Below are 27,655 nucleotides of genomic sequence, written 5' to 3'. Positions count from 1 at the left end.
GGATGAATGGGCGTTGTTGCCTCAATGTGACATTGATGACGTTGTTCACAGCATGCTCCGTCGTTGACAGGCCTGTATTGCTACCAGAGGAGGTCAGACTCCATAGTGAGCACATTAATCAGTTATCGGAATGTGTGTGCAAATCTTTTAAGTTGGAAAAAACGAAGAACATTTTCGTGTACTGTTATGGACGTTGCAGTTGTTTATGTGGTGTATTATTTACGTTCTTTCGACTTTGCTATCGCTTCTTTATAGAGTTTTGTGGCAAAATAAACGCAGCCTTGCAAAATTTCCGTTTGTTGCTTCAATTGTGGACACAGTGTATTTATATACTTGCTGATTCTGTGGAGTAACTCCATATTTCTTATCTTATCAATCAATCTAATTTCAGCATCCCGCTATAGCACTCCGACCAAATGCTCCAATTCTCTTCCTTCCGCTCAGGCATCACTTTCGTGGTTTCGTCAATACTGTATCCATACACACCGTTTCGTTCTATGCAAATCGGAACCGTGTACCACTGTCTCTCGCAACAGCTCATAAACCATTCTAATTTAATGCGGTAAACAAGAAAAAGGGATGAATGTTTCACTACTGTGCATCATCCTTCGAATGATTTGTATTAATACCGTGTTAATCACTGGTTTCAGCTTGCAGTACTCATTCTAATCTCCTACAGGTGACACCATTCGAACTTTATGTTTTAACTGGTAAGTATGTGACGCCTCTCCATAGGGCGCTGTCGTTGGAGGTGAGTGGAAGAGCGTGGCACAATCCTGACCCAACAGTCTGATATCGTCGATGTTGTGCTTGCATTCGTGCCGAATATGTTTTTTCGGCAGATTGTCGCTCTCACAGTGCCTGCTACTGACCCAACCAATTCTCCTGGAAAACTCATTAATAAATCGCGCGGACGTTGATCACCGATTTTCGTTATGGAAAACACGCTGTTGGTGTGCTACGAGTAACTGCTTTGGAGCCATGTAGAGCCTAAGTATAACGAGACAGACTGTCGCCGGTGAGAAGGCTGTTAACTATGCATGGAATACGTTACGCACATCACATAAATATTTAACCGCAAACAGCTGCTGATCACCTGTCCAGCGTTGGTGCTATAATCGTTTCCTTCAGGCAGTTACGCAGGTGTCAGTTTTTTTTCCTTCGATTTTTTCTATGGTTTTGATGTGCAGGGTCAGTTGAACTTTCTCTCAACTAAGTGAAATTTGAAATAACACCCGTTCCTTCAGTATTTGCTTTAATCACGTTCCGAAATCCCTCTGCTGAGGGCGTATGACAACACGTCCATAGATGACATCTCAGTTGCAAGGAGAAAGATATCAGCTTACATAGATAGACATGACACAATGACAGTTACCTTAAGTTTTTACATTTTATACAGTTTTATGTTTTGTCTTGTATTGTATGAAGTTAGTATCGTCTTATTACAACCAAATTAATCAATCTGGTTTACGTTTTAGTGAAGATGAATGTCTTAGACAGTACTGATAACCAAACAACCGAGGAGTTAAACGGTACCGTCAAATTTTAAATTGCTATGTATTTAAACAATTTATTGACATTTTAGCCCGTGTAATAAATATCCCGGTAACCCAGTTGTACGTCATTTAGAACCACCATTCTATTGTCCGACCCTGGTAGCTGAGTGATGCCGGCACGGTAGCTCAGCGTGTTCAGTCAGAGAGCTGCGTGCTCTCTGTAATAAATATAACTGAGTCAAGGAATCAACGAAAACCTTGCATGGGTGTCTTGTGACGTCCGCCCAGACCAAACACAATGAACTATACAGAACAAAAAAAAGTGGTCAGCACGACGGAGTGTCATGCCTAGCGTCGCATTCGGGAGGACGACGGGTCAATCCCGCGTCCGGCCATCCTGATTTAGGTTTTCCGTGATTTCCCTACATCGCTCCAGGCAAATGCCGGGATGGTTCCTTTCAAAGGGCACGGCCGATTTCCTTCCCCGTCCTTCCCTAATCCGATGAGATCGATGACCCCGCTGTCTGGTCTCCTTCCTCGAAACAACCAACCAACCAACCAACCATGCCTAGCGGCCCGTGTTCGATTCCCGGCTGGGTCGGAGATTTTCTCCGCTCAGGGACTGGGAGTTATGTTGCCCATATTATCATCATTTCATCCCCATCGACACGCAAGTCGCCGAAGTGGCGTCAACTCGAAAGACTTGCACCAGGCGAACGGTCTATCCGACGGGAGGCCCCAGCCACACGACATTTTACCATTCTATTTAAATGGTATTGCCAAATTTTCGACGTAATTTCATTCAGATCTCTGAGATTAATATATTTGTCAATTTTAAAAACACGGGATATCGGATGCCGATGGTACCAACGGTCCTGCAGTTTTGGTAACATGGAACGAATACAGGGATCGAACAAAAATGGGGCAGCACCAGTAACACATCGTATTACCGTGCCTAATAGGGTGTAGGAAACCAGCTGCATTCAAAACAGCTCCCAAATATCTCGGAATGGATAAATACACTTCTATACGCTTTTCAAGGGCATTTTCTAACATTTTGGCTGCAAAATGGTGGCGAGTTCAGGTAAATAATGTTGATGTGGGTAACGACTGCGTACCGTTCTCTCCAAAGAAGACCACAAGCGCTCAATAATATTGAGGCCACATAGCCATTTTGAGTAACTTGAAGGTGGAGGGTTTAGAAAGGAAAGGAAACGATAGGAATTAATGATAGTTGCATCGTGACTTTATGCGGAATCAGCGACGACGGGTGAAATGCGTGCCGGGGCAGTTACATTAACCCCTGTTCTACCGAGACACATTTTTTATCGCAAATATGTGAACTATCTCGGCACCGTCTTCGGCTGCCCCACACTCACACCTAGCTCCACCTACCCTCAGTCCTTTTCCATGTCTTCCACACGCGCTAATTTTAGACCCGCTCTGGAGGTCGAACGTAAATGAGCATCATCTCTGAATGCTGTGGATTCATTGCTCATCGAATCGAATCAATTATATGAATGTTTGGTGTCTATTCCTTCTTCTTCATACATGTCACTACGCGCCACGGAATCATATAATACAGTGACTGGTCCCTCGCCAGATACACGAATGGAATACAGCAGAAAATAGCTAATACTGGTGATGAGTATTCTCTAGCATGCACTGTGCAGTGGTTGGGCGGAGTGTGATCGAGGCGCCTTTGCCGCCGCGCAGCAGCAGACCCAGAGCTCGGTCGCTGCCTCCTCCTTGCGGCTGTCCAGTCACCGTGCTGTGCAGACACTCTTCCCTTCGGCCAGCCGTCTGCGGCAGTCCGTGGCCGCATTAATTACCCAGCATAGTTTCTGGCGGCCGGTCTGGCAGCTGTCGACGGCGCCTCCTCTGGACTCAGCCTTTCAGCAGCCCAGAAGCTCCGACAGCAGCCTTAGACCTGTCAGCCGGGGCCTGCTCCACCACTGCCGTCAGTCCGTCCGAGGCCCCACTACTTGGCCAACATTAATTACAGCTGCGACGTCTCTCGCAACTAATCGTTCGTCTCCGTCTGCAGACCCGTCAAGCAGTGAGCTCTGCTCTTGACTTAGAGTTTCCATAAATGTTCCCTGTCTAGATAGCATAAATTGTCTTTATTAATTACATGTTTTGACATAACCATTTTCAGACACTAATAGAACACACCAAGTGGATCACGGTGTCAGAGCCTAGAATCTTCCATATATGAGGTGAACCAACAGAAAAATAGAATCTTGCACCAGAACTTTAATTATCAAGTTATAAGAAATGTGTAGTATTGGACATACACTGTGAAGTCACAGTAATGTGACCATTTCTCTAAAGCCTTAATAACGGGCTTTTCCAGTGCGGACTCTAGTACAGCGCGCTACGGAATTTGAATCACCGCCAGACGTCATGGACGTCGAAGACCCCTAGAGGTCTCTGCACCATCGTGCCATAAGCTGTGGCGGCGCGCGTCTCCTGGCCCGCATTTAGAGTGAGGGCGCCACAGTGGAACACGTGGCTGCAGCGGCCAATAGCGGCGTCCACGATAGAGTACTTAAGCGCCTGCCTGTCGCTTAGCCTGCTAGTCTAACCCTGTGTACGTCTCAGGACATATCGCCTCGCCTTAGACAGGGTATTTACTTTTGTGTTTTGTTTACGAGTGGACGTGGTTGTCTAGTTAAGTTTTCTTGGCTCTGTTGTTTTGTTCTTGTTGTTGTCGTAAGGTCCTTCATTGGTCATGTCCGTCCTCTCCCGTTGTGTTGTTCGCGGGCCGCTCCGTGGGTCCCGCCGCGTTTTCCGTCACTTCAACCCCGCGACTGTTTTAAATCCCTCATTCGCCCTATCCTTTGCTACGCCCACCCTGCCTGGATCTCCGCTCCCCCTATCTTTTGCAAATCCCTTCAGATCCTAGAACGCCATGCTCTTCGCCTCGCCTATCGCATCCATCTCCCCTCCCCCACGCGCATCCTGTATGACCTTATTCCGTTCCCCCACCTCCTCCTTTTCCTCGAACGGATACAGATCCTCTACACCTCCCGTAAACTCGATCCTTCTCACCCGCTGGTCTCTCCCATCCTCTCCCGCCCCCGTCCGCTGCCGCACCTGTATTTCCACGTCCCACCTGCTCTCCATCTCTCCACTCTCCACACCCTCTTCCAGGTGGCTTCCGCCAGCTCCCCCTCCCTGATGATGCCCTCCTCCCCTCCATCTACCCCTCCTACCAACTTTGATCCTCCCTCCCTCTTCTTGTGTTTGTTCCTTTGGGCACCCTCTCTCCCTCCTCTTCCCCTTCCCACCCTCTTCCCTTTCTCCTCACTCCTCCCCCGGGCTTCCCCCTACCCCTCCTCCTCCCATCTCCTCCGCCATTGACACCTTTACTCTCCCCTCTCACTCCCCCTCCCCCCCTCTTCCCCTCTTGGCAGGTCCCCGGACTCGCACACGCTACATGGACATTCTCGCGCCGGAGATCATCGCCATCGGTTTCTCGTGTGTGTGCCATCGTGTTTGTGTTTGTGTTTAGTGTTCGCCGTCACGCTCCTACCTTCACCATGCCGTCGAAGTCGTCAGTGTTTGTGCGCCCTGGCAACGTGTTTCAGTGTGTATTTCCTCGAGTGTGAACCGCTCCGTGTTTTTTGTATTCTGTGTCTACTGTTTTTTGCCCATCAATATGTTCAGTCTATTATGTGTCTTCTTTGTGTTTTCTCATTGTCCACTCTGAGGCTGAAGAGCAGCGTAGGATGCTGCTGCCAGCCTACCTGATGTACAGGTATTAAAATAACAATAAAGGGAAAAAAAACGCGACTGGTGACTGTGCCGGTCGCCGTTACAACACGGACCACTGCAAGACGCGCAGGAAAAGAGTACCGATAGGGTGGGAGAGCTACGTCGTCTCCAGTGCTGTGACTAGTGCTAGGTTTGTTAGTTGAGAATCCACAGTGTGCACAGCCTAATCGAGATGATTCCACGGATTTTCGATTAGGTTTAAATCTGGGGAGTTTTGTGACCAGGGGAGCACTGAGAAACATGCACGTAATCTGAGAGCCGTGTGACGCGTTGCATTGTTCTGCTGGTAGATACCATCGGGCATGTAGGTGTGGACATGGCCCTCAAGTATAGATACATATTTTTCTTCATCCATTGTGCCTTCCAGAATGACGAGATCACCCAGGGAATCACACGAAAACGCTACCGAGACCACAACACTCCCTCTTTCCGACCTGGACCCTTCCGACGATCGCAACATGGCGTTTCTTTCAGACGTTTCATGCCTTACACGGTAATGGTGATCTGTCCAGTAGAGCATATAACGTGCTTCATCAGGAAAGGCCACCAGTTACCATTCAGTGGGCGTCCGGTTGTGATACTGGAGTGCAAATTCCGGCGTTTGTCGCTGATGAACAGGAGTTAGTGTGGATCATCAATCATGCGCATGCTGCAGAGGCCCATATGCATCAACGTCCACCAGTTGTTGCGGAGACATAGATGGTAGCCCATTGCTTCAACTGGGTGGTTAGCTGCTCAACAGTTGCATGCCTATTCACTCGTACACATTTCTGCAGCCGTAGTTCACCCCTGTAGCACAATTGCCCCTGCACCAGGTTTTGATAACGCCATTTCGCCATGCACGTTGTATTTTCACCACGGCGGCACATGAACAGTTCACAGACTTAGACGTTGCATTAATACTTTCACCCTTGATCCGAAAGCCAACGATCATGAGCTTTTATAAATCAGATAAACCGCTCTGTTTCAAGCATTACGAGAATGACTGGACTGTTTTCCGCGTCCCCAAGACACACTTTTTATGCCTTTCACTATTAAAGCTGCGACCTGCCGCCTGTGAGTGAATATTGCTATTTGACGTCGAATGTAGTCGATGATCACATTAATGTGATTGGACAGTGTATTATTTGTTACCGCGTCCACGTCCTATGAGTTCTGTGGATCTCGGAGCCGGCTATTAATATCCAGGATGAGGGGGCTTAGTTCTGCATGGAAATGATGAGTCAGTCTTCCTGTAATTCTCTTAATTACTCTGTAATCGGCCGTACTTTTCTGACCTACGGTGAGCGTTTTTCCCTCAATAGCAGGTTGTTTCCAACACCTTTTCAAAAATCCTGGCACGACAGACTTCTTTTTGGAGAAGTTCTAGTAGAGGCTGCAGTGAATCTCTACTCTTCACGCGTCACAAGGTGAAGTGAAAAGCCTGGACGTAGGAGCATGGGCACTGAACATATAAAGCGTGAGAAGAGGCTGCAATGCACTATGCACGTGAAGTGTACACCTCTGGAGCAGCAGCTCCAAGCGTACGTGTTTGGAAATGCGGTCTGGAGCAAGTAGCCCAACTAAAGAGTACACACAGGATATTCATACTGCGAAGAATCGAAGGAGAGCGTAAAGTCGTCGTTTATTTATACGAAAAATTTCTGAGATGTCAATGCTCTTATTGATTACGTAACTGGCTGAGTACCTGGCGTTGCCAGGGCATGTATTTATTTCAGTTCTAATAATCCACCTCCTCCACACCCCTCCCTCTGTCCATTCCTCCTATTCCTCTCTGTCCAACTACTACTCCCTGCTCTTGATCTATCTCCTCCTCCCCCTTTCTCTGTGCACCTCCTCTTTCCTTTCTACATCCATCTTATCATCTTTCCTCTCCATATTCATGTTCTCCTCCACCCTCTCTCTGCCATCTCCTCCTCCCCTTTCTCTGAGTCGTAAAATGATATAATTTTCTAGCTATATTCAGCGGTATGTGTGGGTACTGTCTGCTGAATATGTAGCGAATTGAGTAAGAAGTAAAGAATTAATATATTTAAGCATTATGCTTCATGCTGCACTTTTACTGCATCAACAATGAAAATGTTGTAAGCTATGAAGGTTTTTTCCTCTCATAATTTTGTGGCGCTTGTAAGCGAGAAAATTTTCATAATGGTTTGAAATTATTTGTCAAGTGTGATGCAATTCGCTAAGTGCTCTCGTTCTCAAACACTGGATATCGCGCATAGTATTTATGCATTATGCAACGTGTGCATTATGCAACAAATAGAGTGGAGGCAGGAATTAAACACAATGAAACTGCATAAGCATTACATTCCTTTCTTTGAATCATATCACGTAGCACATATCAACTAATAAAACCATTTTGACAGATATCATAAGTTCAAAAGTTAAAGAGTAAACAGCTTTTTCAAATAGTAAATATTTGCCCCTAATTCCCGTAACGTTTCCCAATCGGTATGTATCTTCTGCTGCGTACTTTCTATTCCTTATGTTTCAACAACTCGTTACCAAATTTAGTCGTCAGTTCAGCGGGTTAGTAATAACAAATCTAAACGTCTTGCATTGTGATGGGTTTTGTTCTATTTGTTTAAAGTTGTTGTGGTGGTGTGTACGTGTTATTGCAAAACGTATGAAAATGTAGCAACAAGAATAACAGGATTATTTAAAAGAAATAAATACTGTCTGGTAATTCTTGTTTATGTACTGCTGAGACCGACTATAATGAATTATTTTGTCATACCTTCTCACTATAAATAAATATTGAAATGTTATTTCATTAATTCAGTAAGTTACATTAAAATGTATGCACCAAATAGTTAATATATCACCCCATACCCTCCTCCCATAACAACGCTGATGTCGTAAATATTTTTTTTGATCACTAATAAATTACTCTGAGAAAAATTAATATTACGCACCAGCCACAAAAATTATTTCATTCACGTGAAGTCTAAGGTTGTTCTACTGAATGTTATTTTCTCTTTTAGAACAGAAAAATAATAAATTCCTATGGGTTCTTGTCCTCGGAGTCCAAATATTTTAATATCGATCGAAAGAATTAACGTCTGATTATTTCTGCAGTTTGAAATTGCCGGTCCATACGCTGACGTTTTGGCGGCGGACAGTCTGAAATGGGTATTCTTACCAAGGCAATTTTTCGTAGAAAATCAATAACATCAACCTTTCCCTTTATGCTGGATTAAATGTCAAAATCCTACACCGTTCTGACTGTTCACAATATCAGTATTATTCACCAGTTGCCAATAATTCAGTATCGCCGCACCAGGCGCTAATGGCCGCTTTTGTGTTTGCTGCGGACACAAAACTTAAAACATTCATAGTAGGTTACCTCGTTATAAATAAAATTCCGTACACTAGAATTCCGTTTACAAAATTTCATGTTACATTTTAGATTTCTTGCAACACACACAACACGACTATTTTTTACAATATTTAAAAGAACAGACCTCGGCTTAATCTTTTATTTACACACAATACATATCCAACATATTCTTTTAGGGGTATTCTCAGTTGTTATATCATTATTCTTTGTAGAAAACTGTTTATAAAAATAATAATACATGTTGTTATTGAAATTATTTACATTTCACAATATTTCACACATTTTCTTTTATCATTTTTCACATATAGGCTTGAAAGTCATTCCTGGAAAAATGTTCATCACTTCATAAATCTACAGCACTGTCGCATACACTGTTGACACAAAATATTGGCGTTGACATTACAGCATGATGTGGCAATTTTTCACTCATTTCAGTGTTTATGATGTCTTGTACCGTGAGCTATGTGTCGTACAATCTTTTTCTTGGTACATTCAGCGGCAGAGGAAGATACTGTCTGCGAAATGTTGCGGATATAGTTAGAAGTGAAGCAGTAAGAAATTTAAACGTCATGCCTGATGCTAAAATGAACGGCGAAAATATTGTAAGCGACAAACCCTTTTCCTTTCATCATTTTGCTCGGTGAGTCAGCAAGAAAAAGTTTCGTAAAGGTTTGAAATTATGTGTAAAGTTTGTTGCAGTTTCCTAAATGCTCTCTTATTCAAATAATGGATGAATAAAATCTGTGCAGTCATGCGTCGTGGCTTACACTTTTTATACGTGGGGGGTTCTTACCGTCAAGGCTATTATTTCCAGAAAGCGATACATGTACCAACGTTGGTTGAAGTCGGTCCATTAATTTCGGAGGAGATGTGGAACGTACATAGGCGCATACAATCATCCACTTTTATAATATTTGTGGATATAGTCTTTTGGGATCGGATCTTGATGGAATAATGTTACATGGCATATCTCCCATGAAAATTCATCTACTATTTTTTAAGACTTTGTCAGGCACACAGACAAGAAAATTTTAGTAAAACTTTAAATTACGATATCTTTATCTTCCGTGATCCGAGGTGGATGAAATAAAGCATTTACTTTGCTCGAAGCTATACTGAAGTTACGAATGGAAATCCCATAGAAATTTACTTAGCAGTTTCGTAGATCAACTTTGCCAAAGACAAAGAGACATACAACTGTTTTACAGTTCTATTATTAGTATACATTGTTGTTTTCTCAAGTATCAATCACGGAATTGTGTTATTACTGTATCCACATGTAGGCTCAGTTCACAGTTTTGTGTTACGACCTCTCTTTCCACATATTCTTACATAAATTTGCGTTTATACGGCACTTTGAACATAAGGAAGCAGTTATTTTTGTAAATATTAGACAGTTAAGAGAAGGGCATGACGACGACGACGAAAAGCCAGAGGACTTGGATTCCATCCTGGTTGGGAAGAAGCAACGAGGGCAGAAACACATGAAGAGTAGAAATGGAAAAGTTTCTAAGTGGGAGATCTCACTTTTGCTAGTATAATCAAAATACTATGTTTCCCTTTTTATACAAAAGTTATTTTTATAAAAAATGGAGAAGATATTCTGATTCCACATAATTATGTTGCGCACCTCATCACTGCAAAAAGTAATGGGAGCAATTAGGAAATAATTAATTTATTAGGGACGTTCTAACTGTCATATCAGGAAACTGATTCTAGGCACCACTAAGCAAGCTGTTGTTTCAAATGCCATTAATACAGAGGCACTGCGTGTTATGACAAAAGAAGTACAGAAACACAGCAATAATATTTTAACTCATAGAACTATAGTCTTTAAATACCATTTCTCATTTGTTTTAAATTTTTCACGAGAGAATAACGATTAAAGTTAAGGAAAAATCTCACCCTTTTTTTCTTTCTTTTGATCTTGCGATCAAATGTTGCGACCTTTACCATGAAACACTCTGTGCTGTTGAGGAAAAAATGCTAACATCGTCGAAAAGTCTTTCTATTCTTGCAGCTAATAAACATGGCTCGCCTTTGAGTTTAAGTACAGCGCGGCATACATCTACTATGGTCGTTCCTCTATCAAATACATTGACATTTTTCAGTTCCTCTGTTTTAGAGCAAGAATTTTTGATAGCTATTTGAGATGAGTGTTTGATCATACAGCATTTGAAACTCCTTAAACTCAAATAATCAGTTGTCATGCACTGGAATTACATGGAATGGGTTTACGCTCAACAACTTGTGTACATCTTGCGGAACAAACCTCTGGTTGTCCTTTATACCTTCCTGTATAGATGCAAAATCTCTGTCACAGCTCAGAAAGCTGCGCCCACACACCAAAAACTTGGGCGTTGTGGCGTCAAACCATAGCGGCTAAATGGATGAGACCTCGTTACATGTCACTAGAAAATTCAAAGGAAAACAGTGCTTGGCACTACAAAGACTATGAATCGTCTAGTAATGAATATTTGAAACATTTTCTCCATTATCTGACACTTGAAACAAGACTAGGGACATTCAACGGAGTACCGAGAACACAGCAGCTCTGAAAAGGCATTTTGTGAAAAAATGGCACTTACAACGTTTACCATTACCATTACCATTCTTAATTTAATTCCTATTTGTGAAGGACCTAAGTACCAAAGATTGGCAAGAATTTCGGAATTTTGGGAATAGACGCGGCATATTTTGACAAGCTGCTGTAAACACGCAGGAAGGATTTGCGACAAGTGATACAGTAATGTGGGAGACAGTTTCACATAGTTGGAAGTAAGAATTGAATCACATGTTTATATATTAGATGACCGGACTATCGCCGACTATTGGTAGTTCCTCCTCCTTGGCATGCCGAAATAAAACAAAAGACACAATCAAATGTAACGTGAATTTTCGTGAATTAAGATGCTACGTATACAAATCGAGAATCACACACATAAAATTACAGTCAATTACTCAGAAACAAATGACCGGCGAGGTACGTCATTATGATACATCAGGCCATGAGGATTATGCAGTCGCCTTTTCTCGCTATACGCCTGGATTAGGGCGCCGAAGCCCTGTTTGTAGCATTTCAATTCCAAAAGCGAACAGTATAAAGGAAGATTGTCGCATCAGCAGTAAATAGAAAGGAAATTTTTCCAAAGTTACCGTAAAGGATGACTTTGCACTGAATGGAACAAGTTCTTTTTTCAATGACGAGTTATACAGAAACCTACTGTACAATCATTTGCAACAGGTCATTAACTTTCAGCAGCCTGTGAACATTGCACCACCCTATCAGTCTCGGATTTCACTAAAAAGTTTTTGAAGAACGCGGGCTTGAACGTGCCTGTGTGACCTCCAAGTCACCTGAAATCAGCTCTTTTGGAAAAATCTGTTGAAAGCCTGTCCTGTAATTAACTTTGAACTGGGAGTTCATATTAGATTAATATCCTTAATACCAAATCTGACCTACAAGTAAGTGAACACAATCTGACTGAGGTGATTAAAATTTAGGAGCGGCAAGGACTTTCGCATGGCGCAACTATATAAAAGCGGGGTTAACCAGAGTTTACCAAGCCAAAACTGAAATTTTACTCCTCATTGCAGATATGCATCTGCTAATTGCGTATGAAAATAAATAGTAACTTACGGAGACAATATGTATAAGTATTTTTTTTTTTTTTTTGCTGCCGTTGTCTTGAGATGTTTACTAACCTGGAAAACTCACAGATTGTGTAGTAGCGGAATTATCTCGATGAGTCTGTCTCTGCTGGCACACGTCTCGTGTTCCACAGTGACACAGACTTAATTTATAACTGAAACTGCATACAGGGTGCCTCTCCTGTGGGTCGTCAGGTGGATTTTCGGCAGATATGTGCAATTTCGTTGTTTTAACGCGCAGCTGGATTCAGCCCACATAAATCCGGCTTCTGACAACACCCAACGTCGACGAAAATCGTCAGTTTGATTCCCATTAGAAACAACAAAATTTGTAAATCAGAATTTGATCGTCCTTTCGATACAGTGGTTCCATTTCCGTCTAATGCATTATTCGTACTTACTACGAAAGGACCATATGGTTGAAATATTTTTTATTTTATTGATTAATACTAATTAAATTACTATTTTGACAGATTAATGTGTTGAATTTAGAATTCATTTATGTAGATTTTTTTCTACAAATAGTATTGATACTTTATGATTTATTTATGTTTATTTTGAATTTTCTTTTATTAGTTATTTGTGTTTTAATTAGTGTTGCTTTTTTAACTTTATTAGAGCGTAAGGTTTTAGGTTACATTCAAATTTGAAGGGTCCAAATAAAGTAGGTTTTGTCGGAATTCCTCAACCCTCTAGTGATGCTATCAAGTTAATTTGTAAGGAGCAGCCAATTCCTATTATATCTCATTATTTACTTTATTACTTTTCTCCTGTTTTTAATTTAATAATTCCGTTGGCTGTTTGAGTGATTTTCCCTTACTTAACATATACACTCCTGGAAATGGAAAAAAGAACACATTGACACCGGTGTGTCAGACCCACCATACTTGCTCCGGACACTGCGAGAGGGCTGTACAAGCAATGATCACACGCACGGCACAGCGGACACACCAGGAACCGCGGTGTTGGCCGTCGAATGGCGCTAGCTGCGCAGCATTTGTGCACCGCCGCCGTCAGTGTCAGCCAGTTTGCCGTGGCATACGGAGCTCCATCGCAGTCTTTAACACTGGTAGCATGCCGCGACAGCGTGGACGTGAACCGTATGTGCAGTTGACGGACTTTGAGCGAGGGCGTATAGTGGGCATGCGGGAGGCCGGGTGGACGTACCGCCGAATTGCTCAACACGTGGGGCGTGAGTTCTCCACAGTACATCGATGTTGTCGCCAGTGGTCGGCGGAAGGTGCACGTGCCCGTCGACCTGGGACCGGACCGCAGCGACGCACGGATCCACGCCAAGACCGTAGGATCCTACGCAGTGCCGTAGGGGACCGCACCGCCACTTCCCAGCAAATTAGGGACACTGTTGCTCCTGGGGTATCGGCGAGGACCATTCGCAACCGTCTCCATGAAGCTGGGCTACGGTCCCACACACCGTTAGGCCGTCTTCCGCTCACGCCGCAACATCGTGCAGCCCGCCTCCAGTGGTGTCGCGACAGGCGTGAATGGAGGGACGAATGGAGACGTGTCGTCTTCAGCGATGAGAGTTGCTTCTGCCTTGGTGCCAATGATGGTCGTATGCGTGTTTGGCGCCGTGCAGGTGAGCGCCACAATCAGGACTGCATACGACCGAGGCACACAGGGCCAACACCCGGCATCATGGTGTGGGGAGCGATCTCCTACACTGGCCGTACACCACTGGTGATCGTCGAGGGGACACTGAATAGTGCACGGTACATCCAAACCGTCATCGAACCCATCGTTGTACCATTCCTAGAGCGGCAAGGGAACTTGCTGTTCCAACAGGACAATCCACGTCCGCATGTATCCCGTGCCACCCAACGTGCTCTAGAAGGTGTAAGTCAACTACCCTGGCCAGCAAGATCTCCGGATCTGTCCCCCATTGAACATGTTTGGGACTGGATGAAGCGTCGTCTCACGCGGTCTGCACGTCCAGCACGAACGCTGGTCCAACTGAGGCGCCAGGTGGAAATGGCATGGCAAGCCGTTCCACAGGACTACATCCAGCATCTCTACGATCGTCTCCATGGGAGAATAGCAGCCTGCATTGCTGCGAAAGGTGGATATACACTGTACTAGTGCCGACATTGTGCATGCTCTGTTGCCTGTGTCTATGTGTCTGTGGTTCTGTCAGTGTGATCATGTGATGTATCTGACCCCAGGAATGTGTCAATAAAGTTTCCCCTGCCTGGGACAATGAATTCACGGTGTTCTTATTTCAATTTCCAGGAGTGTATGTGTTCTTTTTCTTATGGATTTTAGTTTTTTTTTATGCTGTACTAGATTAGGTGTTTATACTGTTATAATTGCTGGTTGGTCTTCTAATTCAAATTATTCTTTACTAGGTTCTCTTCGTTCTGTTGCTCAAACAATTTCATACGAAGTTAGTATGGCTTTAATTATTGTAATTGGTAGTTTTAACATGTTTGATTTTATAAATTACCAGCTTTATTGTTGATTTATTATTATTTCTTTTCCTTTAGCTTTAGCTTGTTTTGCTTCTCTATATATATTAAAAAGAGACACAAAAACTAGAATAACCAACCGTACACCAGCAGGAACAAAGCAGCGCCGCTGCATGGCGCTAGCAGTCACCGCGGGTCATGGCGGTTGCCGCTGGAGTACTGGCTATTTCTCGTCTTTTACTGCTGCTGTTAACACCCATCGATGTAACGAATATCGCACTACAATAATGTAGGACCGTTCTGTCGAACAGACACGGACAATTTCATCGTCATTGTTGTTGTTTGTTGTTGTGGTCTTCAGTCCTGAGACTGGTTTGATGGTGATTTCCCTAAATCGCTCCAGGCAAATGCCGGGATGGTTCCTTTCAAAGGGCACGGCCGACTTCCTTCCCCATCCGCCCCTAATCCGGTGAGACCGATGACCTCGCTGTCTGGTCTCCTCCCCCAAAAACCAACCAAACAACTGGTTTGATGCATCTCTCCATGCTACTCTACCCTATGCAAGCCTCTTCATCTCCCAGTACCTACTGCAACCTACATCCTTCTGAATCTGCTTAGTGTATTCATCTCTTGATCTCCCTCTACGATTTTAACCCTCCACGCTTCCCTCCAATACCAAATTGGTGATCCCCTGATGCCTCAGAACATGTCCTACCAACCGATCCCTTCTTGTGCCACAAACTGCTCCCCAATTCTATTCAATACCTCCTCATTAATTATGTGATCTACCCATTTAATCTTCAGCATTCTTCTGTAGCACCACATTTCGAAAGCTTCTATTCTCTTCTTGTCCAAACTATTTATCGTCCATGTTTCACTTCCATACATGGCTACACTCCATACAAATACTTTCAGAAACGTCTTCCTGAGACTTAAATCTATACTCGATGTTAACAAATTTCTCTTCTTCAGAAACGCTTTCCTTGCCATTGACAGTCTACATTTTATATCTTCTCTACTTCGACCATCGTCAGTTATTTTGCTCCCGAAGTAGCAAAACTCCTGTACTACTTTAAGTGTCTCATTTCCTAATCTAATTCCCTCAGCATCACTCGATTTTATTCGACTACATTCCATTATCCTCGTTTTGCTTTTGTTGATTTTTATCTTATATCCTCCTTTCAGGACACAGTCCATCCCGTTCAACTGCTCTTCCAAGTTCTTTGCTGTCTCTGACAGAATTACAATGTCATCGGCGAACCTCAAAGTTTTTATTTCTTCTCCATGGATTTTAATACCTACTCGGAATTTTTCTTTTGTTTCCTTTACTGCTCGCTCAGTATACAGATCGAATAACATCGGGGAGACGCTACAACCCTGTCTCACTCTCTTCCCAACCACTGCTTCACTTTCATACCCCTCGACTCTTATAACTGCCATCTGGTTCCTGTACAAATTGTAAATTGCCTTTCGCTTCCTGTATTTTACCCCTGCCACCTTTAGAATTTGAAAGAGAGTATTCCAGTCAACACTGTCAAAACCTTTCTCTAAGTCTACAAATGCTAGAAATGTAGGTTTGCCTTTCCTTAATCTTTCTTCTAAGATAAGTCGTAGGGTCAGTATTGCCTCACGTGTTGCAGTATTTCTACGGAATCCGAACTGATCTTCCCGAGGCCGGCTTCTACCAGTTTTTCCATTCGTCTGTAAAGAATTCGTGTTAGTATTTTGCAGCTATGATTTATTAAACTTACAGTTCGGTAATTTTCACATCTGTCAACACCTGCTTTCTTTGGGATTGGAATTAGTATATTCTTCTTGAAGTCTGAGGGTATTTCGCCTGTCTCATACATCTTGCCCACCAGATGGAAGAGTTTTGTCAGGACTGGCTCTCCCAAGGCTGTCAGTAGTTCTAATGGAATGTTGTCTAGTCCCGGGGCCTTGTTTAGACTCAGGTCTTTCAGTGCTCTGTCAAATTCTTCCCGCAGTATCATATCTCCCACTTCATCTTCATCTAGATCCTCCTCCATTTCCATAATATTATCCTCAAGTACATCGCCCTTGTATAGACCCTCTATATATCATCGTCATAATCGTTGTATTTGTAACGCGAGACAAACCGACGGTTCCCACCGACATTAGGCATGAAAGACATGATGAGCAGCATTTGTTGGGCTGACTAAGCTGCAAGCTGCAAAAACGAAATTGAAATTATCTGCCGAAATATCAGAGAAAATGCGCCTGACGACTCTTATGAGAGACGCACTCTATATAGTCTCTACTTAAGGCAGGAACCTCACACCAGCTTTGAAAACATCTAGCATACGTGAGATACATTTCGAAATTGTAGTTCTGAAGTGAACACATCTAGAAGTATGAAGCACGTGGGAAGATTCAGTAAACAAGAACCACGGAGGAGGATAAGAAATTCATAAGATTTGTATAGTGGGGGGCGTTACTGAATGGAACAGTATAAAAAATGGATCAAATGGGTCTGAGCACTATGGGACTTAACATCTATGGTCATCAGTCCCCTAGAACTTAGAACTACTTAAACCGAACTAACCTAAGGATATCACACAACACCCAGTCATCTCGAGACAGAGAAAATCCCTGACCCCGCCGGGAATCGAACCCGGGAACCCGGGCGCGGGAAGCGAGAACGCTACCGCACAACCACGAGCTGCGGACTGGAACAGTATAAAAATTTCATTTTATTTTTCACTTGACGTTCGTCATTGCCTTCTGCCTGGCGGCTAGCTGCAGCGTATCAGTCACGTAGCACAGAACCGGACAGAACCACTTAGAAACTCACGTGTTGCTGACGAGGTAACATTGCCGAACTGGGCGTCTGCAACTTGGCAGTCCAGTAGGGAGGGATGGAGGCGGTCACGTGGGGGTGGAACAGCGGCCAACCGCCGGGATTGGATAGGCCGTCCGCTCTCTTCTTCTGGCAGCTTCCGACCAGACCAGACACTCTCTTCTCTCCTGCTCTCTTGGACACTCGCCCCTTCAGTTTCGGCGGCTTCTCTAGGCCTGCCTTTCTTTCTTACTGTATTAAATAACCATGCTCTTACAACATGTTTGACTTCTTCAAGTCAACGGGTGTCCATTGTTTTCCTTTCCTCCCCAATCCTGACACTGTAACAGATTCAAGCTACACTCAGTATTCATGTACAGGATAATACACTTCATGTGTAAAAGTAGTTTAGCGGATCATTGGTTTTAAATTTCGACCAGATAAAATGGACAATAGATAATCTCAGCACATTATCATCAGTTCCTGAAACATTGCCTTACGAGTGGATGAGAATTGAGATAAGTCAGTTGGAGCCTTGGATGAAAAAATTAAAAATTGATACAGATCGTCACGTGCTCTAATGGCGTTGAAAAACAAAGATTTAACATTTTCCACGTCAAATACGACTCTGAAATGTGTCGCGGACAGAAAACTAATTCTGCGTTATCTAAAAGGTGACTTAATTTACACTACTGGCTATTAAAATTGCTACACCAAGAAGAAATGCAAATGATAAACAGGTATTCATTGGACAAATATATTAAACTAGAACTGACATGTGATTACATTTTCACGCAATTTGGGTGCATAGATCCTGAGAAATCAGTACTCAGCTTAACCACCTCTGGCCGTAATAACGGCCTTGATACGCCTGGGCATTGACTCAAACAGAGCTTGGATGGCGTGTACAGGTACAGCTGCCCATGCAGCTTCAACACGATACCACAGTTCATCAAGAGTAGTGACTGGCGTATTGTGACGAGCCAATTGCTCGGCTACCATTGACCAGACGTTTTCAGTTGGTGAGGCATCTGGAGAATGTGCTGGCCAGGGCAGCAGTCGAACATTTTCTGTATCCAGAAAGGCCCGCAAAGGACCCGCAACATGCGGTCGTGCATTATCCTGCTGAAATGTGGGGTTTCGCAGGGATCGAATGAAGGGTAGAGCCACGGGTCGTAACACATGTGAAATGTAACGTCCACTGTTCAAAGTGCCGTCAATACGAACGAGAGGTGACGGAGACGTGTAACCAGTGGCACCCCATGCCACCACACCGGGTGATAAGCCAGTTTGTCGATGACGAATACACGCTTCCAATGTGCGTTCACCGCGATTTCGCCAAACACGGATGCAACCATCATGATGTTGTAAACAGAACCTGGATTCATTCGAAAAAATCTCATTTTGCCATTCGTGCACCCAGGTTCGTCGTTGAGTACACCATCGCAGGCGCTCCTGTCAACAATGCAGCGTCAAGGGTAACCGCAGCCATGGTCTCTAAGCTGATAATCCATGCTGCTGCAAACGTTGTCGAACTGTTCGTGATGATGGTTGTTGTCTTGCAAACGTCCCCACCTGTTGACTCAGGGATCGAGACGTGGCTGCACGATCCGCTACAGCCATGCGTATAAGATGCCTGTCATCTCGACTGCTAGTGATACGAGGCCGTTGGGATGCAGCACGGCATTCCGTATTACCCTCCTGAACCCACCGATTCCATATTCTGTTAACAGTCATTGGATCCCGACCAACTCAATACGATAAACGGCAATCGCGATAGGCTACAATGCGACCTTTATCGAAGTCGGAAACGTGATGGTACGCATTTCCCCTCCCGACACGAGGCATCACAACAACGTTTCACCAGGCAACGCCGGTCAACTGCTGTTTGTGTATGAGAAATCGGTTGGAAAGTTTCCTCCTGTCAGCACGTTGTAGCTGTCGCCACCGGCGTCAACCTTGTGTGAATGCTCCGAAAAGCTAATCATTTGCATATCACAGCATCTTCTTCCTGTCGGTTAAATTTCGTGGTGTAGCAATTTTAATGTCCAGTAGTGTACAATCAGGTAAATACAGCGCAAGTGTGTAAAGGCAGCAACAATCTCACCGTAACCTAGAATGAAGTTGGTTTATTGTTCCCATTCCACAATTGCAAGACAAAGGGCCTATACAGCCAGGGAAATCGGTGCGTCCAGTTGCCACAGTAGCAGGAAAAGGAAGTACTTTTTCGGTTCTGGCCACGAGGCTATCCAAAACGAATTATGCCGCCTAGTGGTCCTACTGGTCCACTATAGACAAAGTTGGTTAGACCCGTCAAGACAGTCAAGATATGCCTTTCAGTTTCCACGCAGAGATGTATTGTGCTAGCAGACAGGTATGTGGCACAAATCTTCGAGGCTGACAAGTAACTGGCGCACGAATACGCGGCTATAAAGTGTTCGTGCCAAAGCAGACGCCTTTCATTATGTTCGCCTTGAACAAATTTCTGAACAATTTTTGCGACATGACAATGCCGTTGAAAGATAATGATGTTTCCGGAACGGTAGAGATCTATCGTATATTCTGTGACAAGACCCTGTCAAACCAGATAGGTGTTTGTAATGCAACTACTCACGTGGCGCTGTGAAGCGAAAGAAAACGTGATTGTAGTTGCTCAAAATTATACTTATCTTGAAAGACACGAAGCCTTTTCTTGTTAGTAAAGATGATTTCAAACGACGTCAAAAACAGTAAGGGAGAATACTCGGAAAATGCCATCAACTGTCAAGTGCCTTTGAAGCACATACTGGCGCTGAAAACAACCAAGATCGGTAAGAAAGCACAGCCCTCAATGGTTAGAGCCGAGACTACGTCTAAGTGGAGATTTTTATCTCGTGTACTACATACAACGTTGTTCCAGATACCGGCTCGAGCGTAATTTGCTTGGAGACTGCTCCTCTGAGCTTAATAACTTCATAAAATACTCGCAGACCCTATAATCGTCCGCGTGGTGGCAGTATTTATGGTGAAATATCTCCTTAGTCCTTTATTATCATATCTGACTACCGCTTACCACGGGAGCTTGCGTGACCCTCTTAAGAATTTCAAATCCTAAATTAGCATTTCTTAGACGGCGCGGTCTCGACGATCAAGAGTGCGCTGCAATTTTGACAGTTCCTGGCCCAGAAAAACGTGGCAGACAAACGACCGCAACATTTCATTCAGATCTTGCCGTGTAGCCCGATTATTTCAGTTTAATCGTTCGAAACGCATCGCTGCGGCGTTCCAGAACTGTTTATTCAACTGATTACCACTTACTTCAAGGGCCACAATTTACTATTTTGTCTAAATGGAGTTCTTTGCGATTTACGATTCTGGGCACCATTTCTATATTTGAGATGCGGTAAATGTCAAGTTTGTAATACTTCTGTGTAGTCTTTAGTTAAGATATTGTAGAAATATGTACAACGAAATGATTGAGCCTGTAGATTTTCTGAAGGCGACTTTGCTATTGAAATTGAAACCGATCACACAATTGAAAATATGCGATATGGGTTGAGAAATAAATAATTTTATGACTTCGAATCATTTTTCTTAGACGTTACAGAGAAATATGTGACACTACTAAACAGGTAGCGCGTGGCTCCGTAATTAAAACGTGGTAATATCGGTCCCTCCGTAAGACAGGAGAAATAAAATAAACATCTTCATCAACAGATGCTAGACAAGTTACCGGTGAAATTACTATTTATGCCAAGTGAGATCTTTACCAGTGAGTAATGCAAGTACCATTTTTCAGTGGAAAACTATCATTATGACCGAAAACTGTGGCTCTAGAGGATATTAATTAAGGTTCTCATATTGTCTCTGCAGTCACTTCTTCAGATTTTTTTACTTCAATTTTCACTTATCTCTACTATATTGATCCCATTCGTCTCTTCTCATACGCCCAGAACTAGGTTTTGGGTCACCACTCTCTTTTATTTTCCGGTTTTTCTTAAAAAACGTTAATCATATGTTCTTTACAGTCTATTAGTTTATTCTTTCTCCTTCCTACTTAATTGAGGTATAATGGTAATGGAGTGTACTCCAATTAAATCAGGTGATGCTGAGGGAATTAGATTAGGAAATGACAAAGTCAAAGGATGGAAATTTATACCTATTATGGATGATGAACATTGCGACTGTGATGAACAAGTATTTCAAAATTAACTGCAACTACCCTCTTTTTGTGATTTTTTTTTTTTTTTTGGTACCATGATCGATTTCAAGTCTCCTTAACTTAATAATCATTCGTGGCATTGTGGGTGTCGTGTAGCTCTGGCAACACAGGAAAAAAAAAAAACGAAACAAATAAGCACTAAATGTGGTGAAGTATTACAAATTATTTAAATTATAGGATCGACTTGAAGGCATTATTTACAGTTACTAGCAGCCATGGATCTAATCCTACTGCAGTTATTCCTCTGGAAATTTATATTTTTCAAGTACATTAAAATCTCAGCACTGCACAAACTCTTACACAGGCATCGACTCGCACGCGCCTCACAAGATATGAGCAAACAAAAGGGTTATAACTAAAGTTAATGTTTGACGATTAACTATACTCATTGTACTGATTGTTCACATCCTGTCATGTACGTGAGAGTTCGCCCACCCGGCTAGCCGCGCGTTCTCACACTTTGCTTCCCGAGCGGAAAGGCGTGCCGGTCCCCGGCACGAATCCGCCCGCCGGGTTAGTATGGAGGTCCGGTGTGCCGGCCAGCCTGTGGATGGTTGTTCCATCTGCCTCGACGAATCCGGGCTGGCTCCCCTTATTCCGCCTCAGCTACACTATGTGGACAATTGCTGCGCAAACACTGTCTCCGTGTACACGTACACCATAATTACCCTACCACGCAAACGAAGTGTGTCCGTCGTTCCTAGGTCCCCAGTACAATACACACAAGCGTGAGAGATAGTGGCTGCGGCAGAGTTTGTGTAATGCTGTAGCTTTAAGGTAAATGGAAAGTATAAGTTACAACGTTATTAGAACCAAGCCATGGGTGCTAATAACTGTAAGTAATAGCCTAAAGTCGGCCTTATAGTGTAAATAATGCCTCATACCTCGCTAGTGTCTGTACATGTTCCAGTATTTTTTCCTCTTTTTTCACAACTACACGACAGTCGCAATGCTACAAACAACCATTAAAAGTGTATACCATCTGATGATGAATTTCTAGGCGACTTGAAACCGATCATGGTTTGATAAAAGCAGAACTTTCTCAACATGTAACTGGTTGCATTTATTTCGGAAACCCTTTAGACAGTAAAAGTATTACATGCACAAATAGCAAAACTCTTCTACTACTATCTATTCCTTACCTAATTCTCTCAGAATAGTCTGATTTAAATCGACTACATTATTCTCGCTTCTTACTAGAAGTAGGAAGACGACCAGTAGAGCATAAAGAAATGCGCAATGACAACAGCAAGAAAAGATTTTCTCAAAATCTGAGATACATTAGCATCTATCATGATTTTGAGACTTAGGAAGTCTTTCGCGAAACTTCCTTTTCTGGGGCATAGCCATGGAAATTAGTGAAACACGAGTGGTAAACAGGGCAGACAAACTGGGAACAGAGGCGTTTATAATGTGGTGCGACAGAAGAAGTTGCTAATGATGCAGTCCTGAGTCGAACTGACGAGAAAAGTAATTTATGGTACAATGCGAGTGAAAGGTGGGCGCGGTCGATAGGACACGTTTAGATGCATCCACCTGTATTCAGTTTGGTAATGGAGGCAATTAAGTGTGGAGCGGTAAGGGGGAAGGGGTATATTAGATCGTAGAGGGAGATAAAGGCATGACTGCATTAAGCAGGTTCAAACGGATGCAACAGTTGCGCAGGAACCAGCTTTGAGAGTTGGGTCAAACCTGTCTTAGGAATGATGACAACGACAACAAGCTTTCTTGGAGCTATGTCGTGTCGATCTCACATGATAACTTATTTATTGTGACACGCTTTATAGCCAAATCCCCTGCTACAGAACAATTTACTCAGAATTTCCTTGCTAGCTTTGACGTCCAGTTCCGTGCAGGGGAAGTTTAGAAAGTTTTGCTAAGTATCCGTTGTTTATTTTACACTATTATAGCTTGCTTTTCCTCTGAGTGCAGTACGTTTTCATGAATTTCCTCTGCATTCGTCTTTAAGTCGCTTTCAGTAGCACTGTTTTTCAGACAAAAACATTTATTTCTGTGGTCTCTTCTCTTCCTTTGCAAAACTGCAGCTTTTCGATTCTGAGTGTCGCTTTTCGTTTTATACCATCATCGCCCTTTCTTTGAGTTATCATTTTCGTTTTATTAGTGTTTCTTTAAATAACACTATATGAGTTCGCTGCCAGTACTCCCATGTAGCTGTTTACATTCTTTTCTGAATCTGCAGCCAAAACGTGGTCATCATCAAATAGTCTGTAAGGTACTGTTTCTCCGTTTATTTCAGTTGTCATTGCCTTCTCTTTTCTTAATTCACATACTTCAGAACGTAAAGCTCTTAAAAAAATCAAGAGAATACTAATAATTTATAGAATAGTTATGCTATCCTTTTTCGGCTGGGTAAACGGCAACATTATTTTACCAGACGTCCGAGGTTTATTTTCCAAAACACGGCGTTCTTGTACTTTAAGAAAGAAAGTGTACTGTAGGGAAGACTCACTCATTTATAGCGTTTCTACTGTATACTTTAACTTGGTGAACGGTTGCCCTTCCTGACACCACCGTCATTTGTTAACTTGAGGGACATTTGCCTAAACGACTACAGAAAACCACCTAAAATTCACTCACAGTCTGGAAAAAGTACGAGATCTACGGTCGTTAAACCAACGCGGGGACTGTGTCCGGCTCGTGCACATGTCCCTGAAGTGAAAGCTGGCGCAGTGCGCATCAAGCTGTGAGGTCTTACACGGACGCCTACTTTATGAAATATCAGTTATTGTACTTGAGTGATTTGTTAGATAAGAGTGTACCACGAGAAATGAGTTCACTGTAAAGTATAAAGTTTGTTAGAAGACATTTATACAGCATAAACTACACTAGAAATGTTTATCTGCCGTAACCGGTTTTCGGATTTATAATCCATCACCAGGGGGATCTTACGCAGAGAATTGTATGTTCACCGATTTCTACAAAATGATAACTGTATATAATCCGATAGTACCGTAAGTCTACTTACATTAGTACCTCTACATCAGTGAAATGGGTGTCAGTTGATACGATAGGGTATTAAATCTGTCTTATCTCATATTCTACAGATTGTCATGTATGTTATTGCTGTCAGATCTTAGGCAGTGACAGTTCTTGATCACGTTTGACATAATTTTCATATAGTGTGAACATGGAAATAACAGGTCACAGAGTCCACATTACCCGTATTTTGTTATTTATAAAATCATATTTATATATTTGAGAGGTGTGCAGTCATGTATGTAAATTACAAATTTTCGACAATTCATACATGAAGATAGAATATATAAACGATATGAAATTTAAAAATAATCCAACGTATCATGTCAACTTGTACACTTTTACCTGGAGGATATTGGAGCAAAATTATTTGTTTAAAACCTTGTCACATTCTTTATATACATCTTATTCCGTAACTGTTTCTTCATTAAGAACGTTGTCTGGTTCTTTTGTCATATGGATGTTTATTTCAGTGTGGTTCTAGGCGCTGCAGTCTGGAACCGCAAGACCGCTACGGTCGCAGGTTCGAATCCTGCCTCGGGCATGGATGTGTGTGATGTCCTTAGGTTAGTTAGGTTTAACTAGTTGTAAGTTCTAGGGGACTAATGACCTCAGAAGTTGAGTCCCATAGTGCTCAGAGCCATTTTCTTTTTTGTTTATTTCAGTTTCTCCTAGAATATTTAATAATCTGCTCTTTTTCTGCAAATAGAAAATTGTAATTTTTTTCTTAATGTAGCACTCTAGTATAAAACTGAACAAGTGAAAAATGCATACGAATATATTAAGCTTCAAGGAACAACGTGAAACACTATATTAAACACAACTAAAATGGAGAAACACGAGTATAATGTCGCAAATCACAATATTCTCTTCATGTAGCTAAAAGAAGATACGTCTACAATCACTGTAATCGATCTCTAACTTAGGTCACGTGTTAGCAGAATCATTTATGTCTTTTATGAAGAAAACCATTGTTTGACTTTGAATTCGTCTCTAACAACTCTGAAGATTTAATATCCTGCTTTTGAAATTGCGTAGTCCTGCTTCATTCTGAAGCTACAGAACAGTGTAGCTACTGGCAGTGTACAAAACATGTGGTAATGGATTACATCATTTTTCATTTCAAAAAACTTAAATTTAAACTGTTTTCGAGGCATTGGAAGCATTGATTCATTAATAGAATGTAAAAATTGTTGTCGGTCGCAAAATAAAGAAATGTATCTAAAAATAAGTGCAAATTGGTGTAAATACAACTTTTACTGTGAGGGGGCAACAAGAGCCAAAATATGAAGTGATGGGTCTTAAAATTAAAAAAAAAAAAAAAAAAAAAAAAAAGAAAAGGATACTGACCAGTTGCGAATAGTACTGGCACACGGAGCGTCTGTACAAACTTATGTATGATAACAAATGACAAAATGAGTACTTTTTCGTGTGATATAGTCCCAAATACACAATTTTTCGAATGATTCTAGACCAACGGGGAATACACTATGGTTTCTGATGAATGAGTTTGGAAATATCAAAACCGTGACATAAATCATTGTATCTTTTGACTGCATTGTCTTAGAAGCTTCAGTTCCTTACAGCGCCTAGAAGACTTAGGCCTTAGTATGAGACTTAATTTAAACTAGGTACGTTGACATGTTCGTGAGATAAAAGGTTTTTAACAGTCGGACAGACAGACAAACAAAGTGATTCCTTAACGGTTTCGTTTTTACCGGCTGATATCCGGAACCCTAAAAAAGAAAGAGGTAAACATCAAACAAGAAGCGGGAATTGGTGTGAATGTACGTTTTACTCACAGGGGAAGTCAAGAAAAGTTAACCACAATGTGAGCTGATTGATTATGGAGTGTCACATGTTTTTCTTCCGTGCTGGCAAAAGCTATGTTTAGAAACTGCAATAGACAGCTGCAGTTATCAATAAAAATCCGTTGCAAGCTTCGTGGAATAAGCAAACTCATTAGTCCGAATGCCATCGAGTGGCGGTTTCATCCTGTTTTTCCTCATACAAAGCGGCACAGAGAGATGTTTCCTCTAAAAACAGCACCAGACTGCCGGTAATTTGCTGCAAATTCTATATCGGCATGGTGATGGAGTGCTCAGTCGCGTGTTTATAAAATTGTGTTCTTTGTTATTTGTACTCACTAGAGACGCATACCGCCGTTCGGTTCAAATTATTCGCAAATCTTCGTGGACCACTAATACTGACGAGACGTGTAAACCAGTTTAGTTGAAGTGTCCGCAAACCCTCGTGCACGAATGGATGTGGAAGGAATAGCAAATATGTGTACGAGAGCTTTTATTGACGTAAATATAGCTCCAAAAAAATTAAAGAACTGAGGTTTGAAATCATTTACACTGTAGCTTGAAGAAAATTGTGAACTTATCACCGAGTGGGGTGGTGCAGTTGAAAGACTCGTATTCAGAAGGACGATCGTTCAATTTCCCGCCCGTCCACACAGATTTAAATTTTCCGTCATTTCCCTAAATTGCTAAAGGGAGGTTTAGCCACCGATTTCCTGTTCCACTGTTACCCTATTCGAGCTTGTGCTCCATCTACCATAAAAACCTCGTGGTCGATGGGACGACGTTAAAATCTCGAACGATGGGGAATGTGGCAGTCTTAAAAGAAGCCAATGAGTTGATGTGCTGCAGCACTATGTACGATAAATTCCACTGGAGACGATGGTTTCTGTTCCATCTGCTAGGAATACGGTGATGATTCCTGTTGACAACCTGTCCACGCCGTGTTGTAGAGCGGCCTGAAGATGGATCATTGTGTCACCGAAATCGGCTGCAATAAAACTAATACACACAGTTGATGATCTTACTGCTGATACACTTAAATGTAATAGCTGCCGTCCCCTCATCCATTAGAAAATGGATGTATGGAGAAACCAGTGATGTTGAGAGACACACGGTATACTCGTACTGCAAGCTTTGCTTTTGCGATGTTATCCGAAGA

Source organism: Schistocerca americana, chromosome 3 (assembly GCF_021461395.2).
Source record: "Schistocerca americana isolate TAMUIC-IGC-003095 chromosome 3, iqSchAmer2.1, whole genome shotgun sequence".
Lineage (NCBI taxonomy): Eukaryota > Metazoa > Arthropoda > Insecta > Orthoptera > Acrididae > Schistocerca > Schistocerca americana.
The sequence above is the reverse complement of the archived record's forward strand: the minus strand, read 5'-3'. Positions refer to the sequence as shown.